General features: G+C 46.2%; 1 long non-coding RNA gene across 2 annotated transcripts; it reads right to left on the minus strand.

Annotated features, from left to right (window-relative positions):
• Positions 1-469: 469 nt before the first annotated feature.
• Positions 470-17,885, minus strand: LOC148777570 (uncharacterized). Of its 2 annotated transcripts, XR_016037502.1 has the most exons (5): positions 17,647-17,885; positions 7,186-7,281; positions 4,401-4,590; positions 1,647-1,746; positions 470-750 (listed from the first exon to the last, which is right to left on the minus strand). It is a non-coding gene; the product is annotated as an uncharacterized LOC148777570 (long non-coding RNA). The 2 variants fall into 2 exon arrangements; XR_016037503.1 differs by lacking the exon at positions 4,401-4,590.
• Positions 17,886-19,849: the final 1,964 nt, after the last annotated feature.

Below are 19,849 nucleotides of genomic sequence, written 5' to 3' on the forward strand. Positions count from 1 at the left end.
GATGTAGGAGACCCAGGTTTGATCCCTGGTTTGGGAAGATTCTCTGAAGGAGGGCACGGCAACCCACTCCAGTATTCTTGCCTGGAGAATCCCATGGAATGGCTACGGTCCAGAGCATCGCAAAGAGTCAGACACAACTGAAATGACTTAGCACACACACTGGTAATAGATGAAATGACCAGCCCCATGCCACCCCACAGAGAAGAAACAAGGAGTGTTATTATTTATTCTGAATGATGAGATGCTGGAGATCGACTATCTATAGGCACTATCGATATTCTGAAAGGCCTGGGGTGCACCCCGCCTCATGGTCCTGACTATCAGGCCCCAGTGCCTCCCCCTACTACTTCCAGGCATGCATAACACCCAAGGATTAGATTATTACACGTGGTGAAATCAAAGGGCACTGCTCCAAAAGAGAAATACTTTAAAATTTTTTTTTAATTTATTTACTTATTTTTGACTGTGCTGGGTCCTCCTTGCTTTGCTGGCTTTTCTCTAGTTGGAGGGATCAGGGGCTACTCTCTAGTTGCAGTGTGCAGGCTTCTCATTGCAGCGGTTTCTCTCGTTTCAAAGCACGGGCTCTAGGGCACTCAGGCTTCAGCAGCTGCAACTCCCGGCCTCGAGAGCACAGGCTCAGTAGTTGTGGTACAGGGGCTCAGTTGCTCCGCAGCATGTGGGATCTTCCTGGACCAAGGATTGAAATCTTCTGTGTTGACAGGACTCTTACCATTGAGCTACCAGGGAAGCCTAAGAAATGCATTTTTTAAAAAAATTTTATTAGATTATAGTTGATTTAAAATAGTGTGCTAGTTACTGCTGTTCAGCAAAGTGTGTCAGTTATACATATACATTTATCCACTCTTTTTTAGACTCTTTTCCCATATAGGTCATTACAAAGTATCGAGAAGAGTTCCCTGTGCTATAGAGTGGGTCCTTATCAGTTATTTATTTTATATATAATACAGTAGTGTGTATATGTCAATCCAGTCTCCCAATTTATCCCTCCCAATGCCACACTTTCCCCCCTGGTAACGTGCTGGAGAAGACTCTTGAGAGTCCCTTGTACTGCAAGGAGATCCAACCAGTCCATTCTAAAGGAGATCAATCCTGGGTGTTCATTGGAAGGACTGATGCTAAAGCTGAAACTGCAATACTTTGGCCACCTCATGCGACGAGTTGACTCACTGGAAAAGACTCTGATGCTGGGAAAGGTTGGGGGCGGGAGGAGAAGGAGACGACAGAGAATGAGATGGCTGGATGGCATCACCGACTCTGTGGACATGAGTTTGAGTGAACTCCAGGAGTTGGTGATGGACAGGGAGGCCTGGGATGCTGTGATTCATGGGGTCGCGGAGAGTCGGACACGACTGAGCGACTGAACTGAAGTGAACTGAACTGAACCGAACCGTAAGTTTGCTTTCTTCATCTGTGACTCTATTTCTGTTTTGTAAATAAGTTCATTTGTAGCATTTTTTAGATGTCATATATATGCAATTATCATATATTTGTCTTTCTCTATCTGATTTATTTCATCAGCATGACAATCTTTAGGTCCATCCATGTTGCTACAAATGGCATTATTTGCTTCTTTTACATAGCCAAGTAATATTCCATTGTATATACATATACCACATATTCTTTACCTGTTCCTCCATCAATGGGACAAATGCTTGGAGATGACAAGAGACACATATGTGGCCTTTTGCTCAGGCTATGGTCTGGAGGTCTCTGCTCTCAAAATTACTACAAGGAAAAAGCAAGAAATACATTTCTCCACCAATAGAGCAAAACTGAGAGACACAGGAGCCCAGAAAAACATGGGAAAGATGCAGAGTAATCTCCCCCCTTGACTCTGGGGAAACCTCTTGTTTGTACTATTTTCCCACTCAGCAGGTCACCTCTTCTTCCCCAGTTTACCCCAAACTATTTTGCTCTCTGGGATTCCCAGGTAGCTCAGTGGTAAAGAATCTGTCTGCCAATGCAGGAAACGTGGATTCTATCCCTGGGTCGGTGAGATGCCCTGGAGGAGGAAACGGCAACCCACTCCAGTATTCTTGCCTGGAGAATCCCATGGACAGAGGCGCCTGGTGGGCCATAGTTCGGGGGGTTGCAAAGAGTTGGACACGATGGAGCGCCTGAGCTTGCATGCACTTTGCTCTCTAGTTGCTCTATAATCCCATTCAGGATCTAAAAAGAGGCAAGGCCAGTAGTTCCTGGCATCCTCTTCTGGAGATGACCAAGAAGCACCCAGCACTGGTCTAAAGAATTTCATGCTCCTACCTCCAAGTGTGCTTCTGGACATCACAGTTCTACACCCGAACCTGAGAGAGCAAGGGAGCACGTTACCTACTCTCCCTGATTCCCGACGGGAGAGGGAACAAAAAAGTGGGAGGCTGGCTATGAGCCAAGCAGACTGAGAGACCGGTTCCTAGTTTTCCCAGCTGTGGACTCAACTTCTTGGAGTTGCAGTGAAGAGTGAGACGAGGAGATTGCTATGTGAAGAACAGGTTTGACTCCCACACCCTGTCTCCACTCTCTGTGCTTCTCCGCACTCCCTCTCTGTGGGGTGAGGAGGAAGGAGGGAATTACACCAGCTCCTCAGCCATTCCCAGCCACAGTCAACCCTCCTACAAAATATGAATCAGCACCGGTGGCGGAGACAGAAACCAGGAGGTTATTTTGAGATCTGTGAGCTCTGCCTCTCCCCAGGGCCTTAAGGACAAATGTCTGCTGGGGACAAGGTACCACTCTGAGGTGAACACCATCAGTCAACCTCCAAGAGAATTTTGGGGAGCTTGAACTCTGTCCTACGCAACTTGGAGACAGACGCCTGGGAGGTTCCCATGCCTTCCCCTCAAGAACACTGTCTCCTGTGCCCTCCCAGCCTCACAGAGTCAGTTCCCAGCTTTCTAGGCAATTCTGATGGGGTTTCATAAATTCAAAGGACACAAATATCCTTTTCCCCCTCTTCAAAAATATCCACACAGTTTGAATCTAGTCTGGAGTGTTACTTGAGTAGCTTTTACTCAGGCACATCTACAAGATTACTTATGTGTCATCCCTCCTTCAGCAGAGCTTCTCTCACTTTGTTACCCATGGGGGTGTTGTTCGGTCGCTCAATCCTATCTGATTCTTTGTGACCCCATGGACTGCAGCACGCCAGGTTTCCCTGTCCTTCATTATCTCCCAGAGTTTCCTCAAACGCACGTCCATTGCATCGGTGATGCCATCCAACCATCTCATCCTCTGTTGCCCCCTTCTCCTCTTGCCTTTGATCTTTCCCAGCATCAGGGTCTTTTCCAAAGAGCATAGGGGATCCTGTCCAAATGCAGATTCTGACTCCACAGGTCTGGGGTGGAGCCTGAGATTCTGCATTTCTAACAAGCTCTGAAGTGAGGCCAATACTGCTGGAGCCCAGGCCGCCCTGTGAGCGTGGAGGATCTAGGAGGGAGTAGGTGAACCCAGAGGAGATTTCTGTGAGAGGCTCTTGCCTTGAGGTTGCCTCCAGTCTGAGAGGAAACTGAAACACAAAGAAGGCAAGAACGGGGGACGAGCCGCCAGGCAGAACGCTACAGACTGCGGGAGGGATAGGTCGAGTGATTAAGGCCGGGGCACCTTAGGACATCAGGGAGGATGTCGAAGCAGAAGTATGGAACAGAAGAGGAAAGGGCAGGCTGGCAGCACGAGGGCAAGGGGGAGGGGCACCGCGCGCACAGGGTCAGGTGGGAAAGAAGGGCCCTGGGGTGGGAGCACAGGGCAGGGTTGCCTCTCAGAGCAGGACTCTGAGCCAAGAAACACTAGGAGCTCATTGGAGGTAGTCCATGGGAGCAGTGGAGATGGGTCTAGAAATTCAGCCCTAGGACCTGAAATTTAACAGAAGCAAGCAAGCCTCTGAGGTCAGAATGGTGCTAGGAGAAGCTGAGGCAAATGGTAGTGGAGGCATGCCTGGGGCTAGGGGCAGGGGGTGGGGAGTTAGTGTTTCATGGCACTGAGTTTCAATTTGAAAAGATGAGAAAGTTCTGGAGCTCGAAGGTGGTGATGGTTGCACAACAATGTGAAGGAACTTGATGCCACTGAAAACCACACACATAAAAATGGCTTAAATGGACAATTTTATGTTATATCTATTTTATCACAATAAAAAAAAGTCATAGTGGAGGCTGAGGTCATAAGAAGATGGCACTACTATGTAAAAATGACTAAAAAATTTAAGATTTAAATAGAATTAAGATCCAAGCCCACCCCAGACTGAGGAGATGCTGGAAAACGGGCCTCCTGAAGTAAACTAAAATCTGGAACTCTTTCAACCCCAAACCCGCCCCGCTCCACTTCACTCTCCTGCCATAATGCGCTATGCTTATGTTCTTAAGGATTTGAAAGAAAAACAACCACATTACAAATGGGTTTCTGTTGAGTCTTTGAGCTCGAGCTGCTCATCTTGAGTCACTAGGAGCTGCTCCGCGGGCAGTGCACGGATCTCCTTGCTCAGCAGCCTGCAGGTGAGAGAGCCAGCCAACGATGAGGAAAGGCCAGCTCTTAAAATGCCCAGGCTCAGAGTCCTTGGGAATATGCAGCTGTTTCCTGTCTCTGCAAGGGAATTCAGGAGAAAAGGGATGAGCTGCACCAGTAGAGAATGAAAACAAACTGTGAAAAGAACCTACCAACCGTCCAAATTGGAAACTTTCCCAAGAAGAAAATAGTGGCCACCCTAAGAGGCCAGAGGAGCAAAGAGACAGGTCTGTCTGCAGTCAGAGGCGCGGGCATGCTTGGGCCAGAGAATGGGCTGCACACAGCAGAACGCCAGCACGCTGTGTCAACGTTTCTACCCGGCGCGGGCCGTGAAGCTGGCTTGCCTGAAAGTCAAGGGTGAGCCTCAAGCCAGACAACTAGAAGAAATCCCTGACAGGATTATGGGGCTGAGGAGGGAGTCTGGGGAAACCAAACATGTTTCCTCGGGTCAGAGGGGAGGCAGGTAGAAGAGAAAGGAACCCTTAGAAAAGTGAAGCAGCTCCCCTGAAACCCATCATGTTGATCCATCCAATGGAGAGACTCCAGAGCGGTACCCCATCACAACCCATCCATCAGGGTGAGCTCGGACAGCCAGGGTTCCAGGGAGCTGGGAAGATCCCGGAATCCAGGCACGTTCTCTGCCCCTGAGCAGTTTCTGCCCCAGCTTTCTGCCTCCACCCTCTGTAGGTAATGGGGTGAATCCAGCGGCTGCTCTTAAGTCATTAATAGGAACAGAGCTCGATGATATTTTCTGACTCAGGGCAGCCTAGTCAGACTTTTAATTTCTCTTTGGAAATCCATCATCTGGGATAAAAGCATCACTACCGCTCTCCCATGTAATCCTGGGCTCCTCCCAGGTCATCAGAGAAATCCCCGTCTCCAGTGATAACTCCAAGGAACGACCTCATGATAGAGGTGGTGGTGGGGGGACAGTTGTTGGATCTCTCCTTTTACTAATGTTCTCACGCCTAAGTGGTTAAGGACTCCTTTCTGAAGCCTGTCCTCAGTCCCTCTTACTTCAAGGAAAAGTATTTGTTTTCTTCAAGAAAAAATTTTAAAGGGACGTGGGTCTCATTGGCAACAAGGATCAAGGAACTGCTGTCTACAAATTAATTACAGAGGGAAAAGACTAAAAGTTTATGTAATTCATGATTATTTAATATTCTCTTTTTAGCTATACTATTTATAGGAGAGAAAGGCTCTTCTGCATTTCCTCTGAGAAGTTAAGAGGGAGTCACGATCTAACCTTCACAAAGTTTTTAGGGAACTATTACACCCACCATTTCAACCAGTCTTCACAAACATCCAAGATATGGGAAAGTAGGTATTATTATGATTATGAGGCTCATTTTAAAATACTTGTTTACTGAATATTGAAGCCCAGGGAATGATCTTGACTGCAGGAATTAGGTAACTAAAATTAGGTATCAAGAAGAATTAACCATCTGTAGAAATTCTGAAACATTAGAAAGCAATACTAAGGGATAAGAGTCCATCCAACTTGTCACAGCTGAAAGAGGCTTTTGGGAAAAGATGGTCAGGGGCCTTCACTTGTCGCCTTCTATCAAAATTGCTCAGGTACTCTGCACTTCCTCAAACTGCTCAGAGCCTGTGTGTCCCTCACAACCAGCCAGGGCCTCAGCTGGTTGGCACTTAGCAGGTCCTCAGTAAGTATTTGACGAAAGAAGGGGTAGGGAGAGAGGAAAAAGGAAGATAGGCAGGGCTGAGGGGCATTGTAGGGAAATTAGGAGAGGCTGAGAGGAAGCTCAGGAAGGAGACAAGACAGGGAAGGGGGGAGAGCCCAGGAGTTACCATATACCCAGGAGGAGAAACAGGCTTAGGGGGCACAGCAGCAAGAGAACTAGGGGAACTAGGGGCCCCCAGGACACCAGTGGCACAAGATAGGAGCAGGGTCATAGGGACAAAGAAGGTTACGGGGAAATTTCTATGCAAGAAGCACAGTTGGTGCCTCCTTTTAGAGGTACCTCCTTGGGGATCCTCTAAGTCAGGGACTATGTTAGGTGCTAAGAAGGGAGTGTAAGACAGACAAGCGGGAGACAGATATTTTTTCAGCAAATATCCCACAGCAAATCCGTGAGGATGGAGAAGCCAGCTTTGGCAACTGCTTTACTGAGAAGTCACTAGACAAGTCAGGCGGGTGGAAGGAATTCGGGGAGCACATAGAAGCTACTATGCCTAAGACATGATCTCATGTCGCTGGGCATCCGGGCGCCCACTTCAACTCAAGAGCTGATTACAAAGGGGGTAGGACTGGGGCAAAAGTCAAGGGACTCTGGGACAGGAAGCAGGGTGGAATCTTCAATCTGCTAGGTGTCTTTTGGAGAGGAACTCAAGCTCGCTGGCTTTCACAGGGAAAGCAGATAGAACTGTCCAGCCAGGATTTTTACCGTATCCAGGCCTCACACTTGTGACACTTGAGCCACAGAAGCAACAGCTTCTACCCACTCCCCATTATCACCTTCTGCTCCCCTGATTCAAAGTCCTCCGCTCAACAGCAGACAGACTACGTGAGGCGACTTGAAGAGCTAGAGAGATACAGTGTGTGAGAAACTGGCTCCTATTGCTGCAAGGAAATTTTCAGGAAGGATCATTGGACCGTGGATACCCAAATTAGTCTCTGGTTTCAGAGGAGAGGTCCACCTGTCTACTTACAGATAAGGACGGCGCTGCTCAAAAGATTCACTGAAACTCCAAGAAGGGACACTGGCTCTTACTGCATCTTTCCATCCACAGACTTCCTGAATCTACCTAGAGAAATCAGAGTAGATAATTCAGTTAACCTTGGAACTAGACTCTACCCCATTAAAGACCCCTACTCTCACCCACCTCCCCATCCCAGATTTTGATTCTTTTGAGGATGAAAAGGTAGCAGTTCTCCCCTACAGCTTCTCCTGACCTGCTGCAGGAATCAGAATAGAAATTAAGATTTCGGTCATCACCATGGAAACCAGCAGTCTCTATGGCTCCCCACCTCATACACTCTCCCATCAACTCTTTTCCTCCCACCTCTAAGTCATATCCAGCTCACAAGATTCCTCTTTGTGACCAATACACTAATTCATTTGGAACAAAGAACAGGAAAATAGCTGGTTTGGGCAGCGGGGGAAGACTGACCCTTGGCTTTCTAACCACTCACCTCAGCTGAGATTCTCTCCGAGACCATCATGCCTCTTCTCTCATACAGACGTTCCTCTTCACCCCCACCATCCATTTTCGGCACCGCTCTGAGCCCTTCCCCTCTTCTCACACAGTTGCCCCCACCCAGAACCCCTTTTCAACTGGTCCCCAAATATAGATTCATTTGCTTCATAAACCCCAGTTCACAACTGCTCACCCTCATACTGCCAGGCACCTTCACCCCCATTCTTCACACCTCCCCATACACAGCCACTATTTCCACAGTCCCGGAGCCTCTCATCCCCATCCAGTTACCCTCCCTTCTTAACGTTCTCCAATTCAGGGGCCTCATCACTTATTCTGCGCCCCCTCCCCAGAATCGCAGGCACTCCTTAATGAAAAGGGGTCTTACAAAAATATCAGTCTTTCCCATTATCCATCCCCCTTTCCCTGCTCAGTCTTAATTCATCTAAATTGGAGGTTTGAACCGTGGGCCCCTCGAGAGGAGAGGAGAGAAAGGAACTCTCTTTCTCAATGCTCCCTTCTCCTAACTCGGTCCTGCGTTGGTCCAATCTCGGTCCCCACTGGGGGCTGTGAGAGTTAATTAGCCTTTCCCAGATTACTCTGAGATTCCCGAGACAGGCCCCAAAGACTATTCTGAGCTGGGAGGAATTTTATCGGCATCTTTTATGGTTTTGTTTGTTCTTCAATTTCTCCAGCTTGGACTCTTTAGCTGAGTCTCTTCAGTCATAAAACAACCTCAAAAGAACAAGCTGAAACCAAACGACGTAGATCCACCTTGATGCCTGGCCCTCAAACCACCCTGTGATGGGGAAGGGGTGCCTGGATCCCCAGGCTGCCCCTCACCTGCCCACCCACTCCAAACATCATCTCCAAACATGGTATCCCACAGCTTCCCCATCTGGGAAAATGGAAGCAGAAGATGACTCAGGGGGTCAGGGAGGATCAAGGCTTGTTTAGAGCTTTGAGATCTCTAGATGAAAAGTAAGAAGGGTGGGGAGTTGTGAAAAAGTCAGCGTCTGGGGCTCAAGAGCAAATCACTGTCCACCCCACCCACCCACTTCCCAGACTGAGGTTCTTAGTCTTTCACAAATGGGTGCAAAACAGGTTTGCATCGAAGCATGAGCACTTTAAGCTAGCCTGAACAGAACTGCCGGGTATTTACTTCTCTAGGGAGCTGAAAATTGAGAAGACAGACACATCTTTTTAGGAGAGGCTCCATCTGTTTCAGCAAGATGAGCTAAAAAATTTCCATGAAAGCCCAGTCTGTTACCATACTGGTCAAGATCCAGACTTCAGTAGAGAAGAGGCTCAAGAGGGCTGAACATAGGGTCTTTTCTGTTTCCAGAGTGACTTAAGCTCACCTCACAAGAATAAGACAAGAAAAAGCTGGTACCAACACCAGAAGACATTAAAGGTGGACCAATAATGTACTCTCTCTTTTCCAAAGAAACCTCCAACTTTCTAGCTTTCCCTCCGGATACTTTTTTTCCTCAATTATCTCACCCATTTTCACAGCTTCGATTATTATTTCTATGTAGGTGAGTTCTCAGTCTATCCTTCCATACCTGACCACATTCTCCCTAGTCCTCTACTTCCTGCATATGATGAATGTACCTAGTGGGGGTTCTACAGAAACTTAATATAAAATGTAATTCTTATTATCCTCCAAACCAGCTCTTCTAATTTCCTCTTTTTCTTTAAACGGGTACCAGTATTCTATCAATCACCAAAGCTGAGAACCTCCAGCTTCATCTTTGACTCCCTCTTCTCCATCGAACCTACGCTCCCCTCCCCCATCCCCATCAAAGCCCATCCGTGACTGGGTTCTGCTTATCACGCCTTTCACAGTGTTGATACGTCCATCCTTTCATGTCTATTCCCATGCCATTGTTAGTCTTTCAGCATCTCTCATCCAAACTTCTACACTAGCATCTAACTAGCATCCCTGCCTCTGTCTTTTTTCCAAGTTATCCTCCCGTTGCCTCAAGAATAATCTCATTTAAACAGTTTTTTTGACGTCATTTCATCCTCTCCATTAGAACCTACTGTTCTGTTCGTATCTCTTTCAGGGGCCTCATATGAACTCTCAGTGCCGGATAAATGGGTCACTCGTTCGTTTATTCAACAAGTATGCTTTGACATTTACCTCCCACATCTTTGGCATGTTGAGAGAGCAAATGTGAATATATATCATTCTTGACCTTAAGAAGCTCAGAGAAAGCTCCATTGAGTATCCCTAAAATACGTCTTTTACTTCTTGTTTCCAAGACTTTGTGCATTCCAACCATGTAGAATGTTCTCTTGTCCAGTCTTAAATTTTTCCTTAAAATCCTTCCTCTTCCATGAAGCTTTCCCTAGCCTTCCTGGCATAATTCTCCCTTCATTCTCAGAATTCCAATAGCATTCAGCTGTCTGTATCACTGGGCATGTCTTAGTGCCTTGGTGTATAGTTTCCCAACACTACACTTAAATATACCAATACTTCCCCAGATGAGGCGTCCCAGGTGGTGCTAGTGGGAGAGAATCTGCCTGCCAATGTGAAAGTGAAAGAAAGTGAAAGTGAAGTCGCTCAGTTGTGTCCGACTCTTAGCGACCCCATGGACGTAGCCTACCAGGCTCCTCCGTCCGTGGGATTCTCCAGGCAGGAATACTGGAGTGGGCCTGCCAATGTAGGAGACGCAAAAGATGCGGGTTCCGTCCCTGGGTCAGGAAGATCCCCTGGAGTAGGAAGTGGCAACCCACTCTAGTATTCTTGCCTGGGAAATTCCATGGACAGAGGAGCCTGACGGCTACAGTCCATGGGGTGGCAAAGAGTTGGACACAACTGAGTGACTAGCACTTTCCCTAAATGACTTCAAGCATCTGGAAGGTAGGGACGCTGGCTTTCTTTTTATCACCCCAAAAACATTTAGCACAGTGCCTTATGCACATGGTTGTGCCTGTAATATGATTGGAGATACCATACTGGCCAACAGAAAAGTGAATTTCCAGAATGGAAACACAGTGTCACTGCAAAAAGCACTGGTTCCAAACTCAGAAGTGAGTTTACCTTCCAGCTCTACCAGTTATTAGCTGAGACCTTACATTCTGAGCACAGTGTAGAGGGTTTTATGAGGATTTAACTTCATGAGAAAACACATGGAAAGAGTATACCAGTGCCTGGAACCTAATAAATGCTCAATAAATATTCATTTCCTTCATCTCAGATTGGTTCTGACAAGAAGGAAGGTTGGACAAAATTACCTTCTTTGGGGGCCTTCCAGCTTCAGCATGCACAGGTCACAGGAATACACGCAAGGGAGAAGAACTAACCTACTCAACCACTGCTGGCTTTCTCGCCACAGTCTTTATTCTTAAAATCCTCAGCACTTAGTCTGCTTTTTGTTATCACGTTTGTTATATTGCAACCTCTCCTCTCTAGGGAGTTTCCAACTCAACTTTCACTCAGGATTGCCCAGACTAGGAAATTGGTTCAAGAACTCCAAGTCTAAAGAATTTATTTTCTCCATCCTCCCATTTCCTAGATCCAGTATCATCTCATAACCTTTTTTGAAGATGCTTAAGCCTTTGAGTATATTACATCTCAACGCTTCAACATCCCTTCAAGGAGCCCATTCTCATCAAAATCAACTTCCTCCTTTCCCAGCATCTCCCAGATACTGTGAAAAGTTTGCGACAGTGGCCTGAGCAATGAAGTGGCCAGGAAGGCTCAGGAAAATATGGCACCTCGCTGTTCAGCTGAAATAGTCAAGTCATCCATCCTGGAAGGAGAAGTAAGTGAGTGACAGTTGCTCAGTCGTGTCTGACTCTTTGCAACCCTATGGAGAGTAGCCTGCCAGGCTCCTCTGTCTATGGAATTCTCCAGGCAAGAATACTGGAGCGGATAGCCATTCCCTTCTGCAGAGGACCTTCCCAACCCAAGGATTGAACACTGCATCTCCTGCATTGCAGGCAGATTCTTTACCCTCTAAGCCACCAGGGAAGCCCCTGGAAGGAGGGGAAGTGATTAAAAGGTTCTTTCAATTTTTCTTTATTTTCATGTTAGGGTCTAAAAATAGACAAGGAAACAGAAAACGGTAAAACCCAGGTGTCCTGACCCAGTGGCGTCATCCTCTCCCGTCCCTGTCACCACTAGCAGCAGCAGCAGCAGGTCTCCATCAGGACCGTGAGAGCTCCTCTAATGGGGAGAAGGGGGAAAGGTAGGGATGAGTCAGCGGGAGCTGAAACAGAGTGTTTTGTTCAGGGAAAGAAGTCTGATGCAACCTCTGGGGAAACAATGTGCTCCCTGTACCTTCAGCCACTCCCCTCCCTCTCCCCACACCTCAGCCAGGTCACTGACCAGGTCTCTGGTCACAACAGAAGCTCCCTAAGCCTCTGGCTTCCATCTAGCCCTTCCCAACTCAACAACCCTTACCTTCACCATTATCCTGACCTTTCTTCTTCTCAGGGGCCAGCAGTGGCTCACATTCTTAATTTCAGATGATTACTCCTCAGTTTAAGCTTTATAGTTTAAGTTTCATGCTGCGATTCCACAGTGCTCACTCATTTATTGCTTTGCACAAAGGAAAACTGTTTCTATTCTTTCTGCCTCTAAATCCTTAAACCAACCTCTGTCTAGCATGTCCTTTTCTTTTTTTACCTAGGCCTATCCCTTCTTTTCTTCCAAGCCCTGCTCAATATTCTCCTCCTCCGGGAAACCTTCCCCAGGTAAGCAGATTTTCAAATCCAAGCCCCCTTTTACACTGTGGACTCTTAGTCTCTGGTACCCAGTTTACCATTTCATGTGCATGTATCTGTCAGACTCTAACTTGTGTAGCCGATGTTCCTACTCCCCTTCAATAATTTTTTGAGAGTTTTATGTTCCGCATCAAGCATAAAAAGAGTCCAAGTTACAGCAGTTTAAAAAATGGAGTGGGCAACCTGGGGAAGGAGGATGTAGGGCAGTGATGGGGTGGAAGATCACGAAGTTGGGAGTGTTTGATGTAGAACTGATGTAAGAGGCAGCAAGTCATGAAAGTATGATCATTAAGCTTTTTTTCACTATCTTTCTGCACAGACTTCTGGGCCTGGTTATACAGAAAGAAAAGACACAGATGGGCTTCCAACACATTAAAGTCTCATAATGTAGTCATAATTGTATAATAAATAAAGGACAAATGAACCCCCAAAACAAAAAAAAAAAACATCAGAAGACTAGAGACTGAAATATTAAATTAGAATATCCCACAGAAGTCAGAAACAATTCTGAGAAAAGAGAACAAGATATATGCAAACTGAGAGGAGGGGACAGAGTTTGAAAAACGGAGTTGGGGAGGGATACAGGATGAGGCTAGGGCAGTGGGTTCCAAGCCCATTCATAGTGAGACCAAAAAAGTCACCACCTCTCCTCTAATTCAGAAGACATCTGAAATAATGAAATTCCGTTGAAATAATGAAATTTTGGGAATGCTCTGAAGGGTAGAAAAGAGAAAGGGAAAGCAAACAAGCAAAAAAGGACTGGACAAATGCGTGCTCAGTTGTGTCCAACTCTTTGCAACCCCATGGACCCTAGGTCGCCAAGCTCCTCTGTCCATGGGATTTTCCCAGCAAGAACACTAAAGTGGGTTGCCATGCCTTCCTGAAGGGTATCTTCCCAAGCCATGGATCAAATCCACGTCTCCTTTGTCTCCTGCATTGGCAGGCAGATTCTTTACTGCTAAGCCACTGGTAAAGCCCCAAAGAAAGGAATGAGATTAGATGAGCCCAAGACAGGTAGAGAACGGTTCTCTCCGATCTTGGTCCTCCACCAGTTAGTCCAGTAATCCCAGTCCAGCATGGCTCCCTGGGGCAGAGAACTGTTCCCAAAGGACTGGCTGCTTTGAATGAGTTCCATCTCCTCTCCCCTACCCAGGAAACGCTTCTACTCCCCACTGAAGTGCAGGACTTCATATCCTGAAATAAATCTCATCAACAGACCTTACAGTTGTGACATTTTACAGTTTTCAAAGCATTCTCACATACCTGTTCTCGTTTGACACCCCCCACTTCCTCCTGAATTTCTACCCCACTCTGTGAATAACACTTAAACCCTTTTTAAGGGTCTAAGCTGTATCACAGCTGTATCACATGATGCTCCTAGTACCTATTTCACACTGCCTGGAACAGAGCTGTAGCTCAGTAAACACCAAGAAACAAAGGATTGATTAATTGATCATATGTTCTAATTGAACAGAATGGGATGATGTCTGATCCGAGAGGACTCAATAGTGTGGATAGGAAGGTAGTAAAAACAAAAACCATACATAGTCACAGAACTGTTCCCCAAATTCTCTGGTTAACATGGACCTCTAAAATGTCTTCTCCTCCAATTTTAGCTTCTAAGAAAGGAAAGTAATACTTATTATATCCCTACTATGTGCCTGTAGTAAGTACTTATACATACATTATCTAATCAATCAAGCCATATGCCAACCCAGCCCTTCCAGAAAGATTGCTTAGGCATTTTCTTTAATATTCTGCAGAGAGGTTGACTTAACAACTCACACATGGGGCCTTTCTACTTCTACTCTTAAGATTTTTCTTTTACCTAAGGGCATTACTTTACGGTGCAGTTTAAACTCATTTCCATTCAAAGCTTCCCTCTTATAATCCTTACCTTATCCCTCTCTCCCTTACTCAGTACCCCTACAAACACCCCACATATGTTTTGTTTTCTTCTCCTCTGGGTTTCTTCCTCCCTTTTTCCACCAAGGCAAATGACATTCCCTAAACAGCAAAAGGTGGAAGAAAAAAGAAGGCAGCAGAGGACACTGGGCGATGATGGAAGCCTTGAGCCCAGAGAGACTAACAAGGGCGGGAGGAGAGAGCCACCCGCCCTCCGTCAAGGTGGCTTTGCCTGCAGTTTTTATTATGCATCGATTTTCTTATCCATCTTCTTTAGAGCCTCTTAGATCTTCAGGCTGCGGCTGTTTCTCCAAATTGTCATTCACTCCGAGCTCTCCAGCTCCTTGCAGCAGCTAAGGGAGGGTGGCGGGGATTGAGGTTGGGGTGGGAGTGTGGTGGGGGGGAGGTGGGGAGGTGGAGGGAGAAGGCAGCCGAGAGAGGTGAATGAGGGTTGCTAAGTAACCGTTGCCAAGGAGCCAGGACCAAGGAGCATCCCAAGCTGCCTGCTTATTCCAACCTACCCCCCTTCCACATCCTCCCCTCACTTAAGTTCTCTCAGGTCTATAAAGCAGCTTGGTTATGTCACCTTCACCAGCTGCAGAACCATTTCCTCAGCTCCTCAGGTGAAAGACTGCAGATTCCAGGGACTAAGAATCTCGCATTCCTAGACCTGGGCTGATTGTCAACAGGCACTCGTCTCTCCTGCAGATGGCACAGTTAAAAACAAATTACCAATGTGTTTTAACTTGACAAAAAGAAAGATCCTGTCTGCAAAGGCAGTTTATGTGTACCGGTCTGAATTCAGAGGGTAGACATGGGGGCCAGGCAGAGAGTCAGAATAAGTCCATCACCCTAAGAGGATTTCAACCCCCTCAGGGAAGCTCCATTATTTGAGCTGAAAATTTGTGAATCCCATATGCTTACATCAGGATCAATTCCAAACTAAAATGACATTTTGATTATTTAAATTTTGGATTCTCTACTAATTAGGATTATCCATGACTGCCCCCTCAATTAATGCAGAGAGTCCAGGAAGTACTACATAATATTTTTTAGCAAATTTACCTTATCAATTCCATTTGACTCAAATAAATATTAGAAGTTCACATCCCTTCAGGGATAATAGGAGGAATATTTAGAAAAGAAAAGAAAACAAAAAAACGAAGGAGGTGGGGCTGGAAGAGAGTCATTGAGGAAAGCCAGTTGAGAATTCAAACTCTGCCAGTAGGTGATCCAGAAAGCAGATAAACATTCTGCCAGTCACCCCAGGTAACGCCGGAGCCACCATCTCTCCAAAGCTAGTTTAGAGGAGGTAAGTTACTACCTACCCTGAGCTTCCCAGCCTCCCTTTCCTAAATTGACTAAGTGCATTCTTCTCACTAGATCCACAGTTCATAATATATATGCCAGATATTGTTCTCAGTACAGCCAAAAGGCTCTGGTCCAAAGGGTCTCTCAACCATCCTCCTGCCACTACTGAGAAAATTATATTCCAGTCCCCTTCAAAATCTATCAGAGTTTTCCACTGTTGAGAGTCAGTACATCTTAAATTTTTCTGATGCTGCTTCAGACCAAACGGCATCACTAAGGATAAGAAGCCTTTTTATGGGACTTCCCCAGTGTCCAGTGGTTGAGACTCCACCTTCCAATGCAGGGGGCGTGGGTTCAAATGAACTAGGATTCCACATGCTACACAGAAAAAAAAAAAGAAAGCCTTTTTATCTAAAGATCTCCAAAAGGTAGCCATCCAACATAGCACAGTGGTGGGTAAAAACAAAGCTTTAGAGTCAGACATACATAACTCCTTGAGCAAGGAACACCACCTCTCTAAGCTTCAGTTTCTCATCTGTAAAATGAGAATCATATCACCTGTTCCACTGAATTCTTATAGGATTGAAGTAGGTACAGTGTAAACATGGTGCTCAACAAACAGTGGCTGTTGTTACCATCGTTGTTATCCCTGGTCTACTCAGCATGCATGCATGCTCAGTCACTCAGTTATGTTCAACTCTCTGTGACCCTGTGGACTGCAGCCCACCAGGCTCCTCTGTCCTTGAGAGTCTCCAGGCAAGAATACTGGAGTGAGTTACCATTTCCTCCTCCAACTCAGGATTAGGCAAATGGATAAATCAAAACCAGGAAATGTTCATCCAAAACCCCCATGTTTTATGGCCACCCAGCTTCCAGACCTGAGCTAATTATCCGTGAAGTGAAGCCAGAAGGCTGAGGCTACCATTCTAGCGAACAACACAGACCAAAGAAGGAGACTTTCACTGAACTAGGATAGCGTTGAAGTCCAGACCTTGGGCCATGCTGCCTGCTGATAAGCCCACAGAACATCAGAAGTCCACAAACCAAAGTCTGAATTAAGAAGTGGAGAAGGAAAAAGGAGTTGAAGAATATCGTTCTATGGGGCCAAGGAGTTTCCTTTGCCCTGACCCTTAAACTAACCACATTTATTTACATTTCTGTCACCTGGGATTTCCCTAGTGGTCTAGTGCTTAAGACTTTCATTGCCGAGGGCCTGGGTTCGATCCCTGGTCTGGGAACTAAGATCCCAAAAGCCCCACGGTTAGGCCAAAAAGTTTTTTTTAATAATAATAATAAATAAAATAAACTACGAAAGTGAAATATTTAATGGCAATCACAATTTTGACTGGAGTCTCCTATTTCTTTCATCCCCTAATCCAATGAACCCAGACAGGATCATCTGACTCCCTTTCTTCCTCTATCTCCCATCCTCTGCTCCTCCCCCTACCATCTTTTGAACAAAGCTCCTTGGGAAAATATGTCATGTTCACTGGCATTAATGTCAGCCCTGGATCAGAATCTGTCCTGGCCTGCCCTGAGCTACATGCCCTGTCCTGTTTGCCTAAGAAGCGAACAAATAATGCTGCTGCCCACTGAAGGATAAACTCTAGAAAGGACCTCAAACTCACAACTAGAATATTGGTACATCTAAGAAATTATTAACTCGGTTCCCCAATAAAAATCTTGGCTCCCTATGTTCAGCAGTCAGCTTAACCATTTCCCCTGCCTCCATGTATATTCTTGCCGCACTCTTCCTCTTCCAAGCAGTGTTATTTCTGTTCCACCTCATTTACTCTGTACCCATAGCATAAAATCCCTTATCAGATCTAAAACCAACCTCAGCTCATCTCAGATTCCAGCCCTGGTGCAGAGAGAAGAAGGTAAACAGCTATCCTCTATGCCTCCCACTTCGGGCATAACAAGTGGCCCAGCTTGGACAAGAACTTAGCTATCTGACATCAAGAGTTGTGTAGGTACTCTACTGTCTATGTATGATGATCACAAGTCTGTCTTACGTACGGCCTGAGCGGCTAAAGGGAAATGTAGTTCTTCCTCCTCCAGCAAGTAGCCTGAGTCCTCCAGGTCCATTTCCAGATTATGCAGCAAAGAGGTCGAGCTCATCTGGAGCTGTGCAAGGATGCAGGCTCCATCCTTGTGCAGGATGCCATTTGCAGAGAAGCTAGTCCTGGTGGGGTGGGATGAGGCCGAAGAGAGGCAAAGGCTACAGCTTCAATTAGAGAAACTTACATCAACCTGAGTAAGACCCTCTCAACAGTCTGAGGCGTTCCTCAGCGTGACTAAGGAAGTCATGCCCTTTGTGAGAAGGGGAACCATTAGTCTTGAGCCAGCAACTGAAATGTGTCATCGCAACAGGAAACAGGGGTCAGGAAAGGGTTAGTGACTGTAATATCTCCAGGTACTGGTATAAGACTCTTATTTCACCCTCTTCCAAGCCTTTCTTAATGGGACCAATCCTATATGAGAATCAGAAATTAATGCTATCGACTTGTGCCAGGAGCAGGGGGGAAGGAAAGTGGTCAAGAAGGACCCTGGCAGTGAAAGAACTATCCAAAGATGCTGGGACGTTGGGAGGCTGCATGCTCCTCAGACTCGATTGTCAGCTTTGGAGATGGAATCCAGGAAAAGACAGAAGTGTGTGTTGGTTGCTCAGTTGTGTCCAACTCTTTGCAGCACTATGGACTGTACCAAGCTGCTCTGTCCATGGGATTCTCCAGGCAAGAATACTGGAGTGGGTTGCCATTGCCTTCTCCAGGAGGAATGACCAGGGGGGCTCTAAAGTCACTAGGGGAACATCTCCCCCTGCCCCAAAAGACCCAACACATTGTGTTAGTTGCTCAGTCATATCTGACACTTTGCGACTTCATGGACTGAGCCCACCAGGCTCCTCTATCCATGGGATTCTCCAGGCAAGAATACTGGAGTGGGTTGCCATTCCCTTCTCCAGGGGATCTTCCCAACCTAGAGATCAAACCCAGGTCTCCTGTATTTCAGGTGGGTTCTTTTGCCGTCTGAGCCACCAGGGAAGCCCCTCCAAAGCCACAAAGCCTTGACCAATTCCCCCTGGCTCCCAGAATCTACTGAGACTCAAGTAGGAGGTGAAAGAGAGTCTCTGTGACAGCAATTCGCCTCTCTCTTCTCTTTGTCTACCTCTGTCTCCATCTCTTCCCCAGCTTCTCACATCTTGGGGCATTATTTCAGAGGCCTCTGCCTTGATCTGTCTCCAAGTCTCTAGCAAGATCAAAGCTCCTAACACCTGTTTTGCTTGTCGACTCCTAGGCTAGAAAAGAGGGGCAGGGTCCATCCTGAGGCAAGGGGAGGTCCCTGACTTCCCCTCTTCCCAAGGCAGAAGGGAGGTTGGGAGGTTGGGCCAAGGAAGGAACCTAATTGGAGGCTGAGTTAACAAAAACACCCCCTGATGGGAAGGCTGTTATTCTTATTCTGCTGTTGATTTTATTATTGTTAGTATTCAGGTTGTAAACTGAATTAACTCATCAGCGTAGTTGGGTGACAGTGACCAGAAAGACCTTTCCTAACCTCCTCATCTAAAGAAGACTCATTGATATTCTTCATCACAAGACCCTGTTTATTTTCTTCCAGTATTTATCACTATCTATAACTATTTGAAGATTTGTTTTTCTTGCTTATTGTCTATTTTCCACTAGGAAAAGTTCTATATTAGAATGAGAGAAAAAGTGAATGACAAATAAATAAATTCATCATTTCATCTTTGGGCTCAGTCGTGTCTGACTCTGCAATTCCTTGGACTGTGGCCCTCCAGGCTCCTCTGTCCATGGAATTTCCCAGGCAAGAATACTGGGGTGGGTTGACATTTCCCTCTTCAGGGGATCTTCCTAATCCAGGGATTAAACCTGTGTCTCCTGTGTCTCCTGCACTGGCAGACGGGTTCTTTACCACTGTGCCACCTGGGAAGCCCATAAATAAATTAGATATATGCATAAATCTACCAGTGGAATAAAAGGTCCCTAATAATATGATCTATACCAGAAAGTATCATATCCAGGCTTTTCTTAACAATAATATCCTTAATCAATACCCATAATACCCCTACTTCTGCATCTCTACCCATGGCCTCTTTTCCTACAGCTGTTATGTTACTCATTAATGTTACTTAACAATTCTAAACAGCACTATGGAGTAAATATAAAAATATACAGGGCACAGTCTGCCCACTCCAGAAGCT

This window comes from Moschus berezovskii, chromosome 6 (assembly GCF_049115385.1).
Source record: "Moschus berezovskii isolate FMDL1 chromosome 6, NW_MosBer_1.0, whole genome shotgun sequence".
Classification (NCBI taxonomy): Eukaryota; Metazoa; Chordata; class Mammalia; order Artiodactyla; family Moschidae; genus Moschus; species Moschus berezovskii.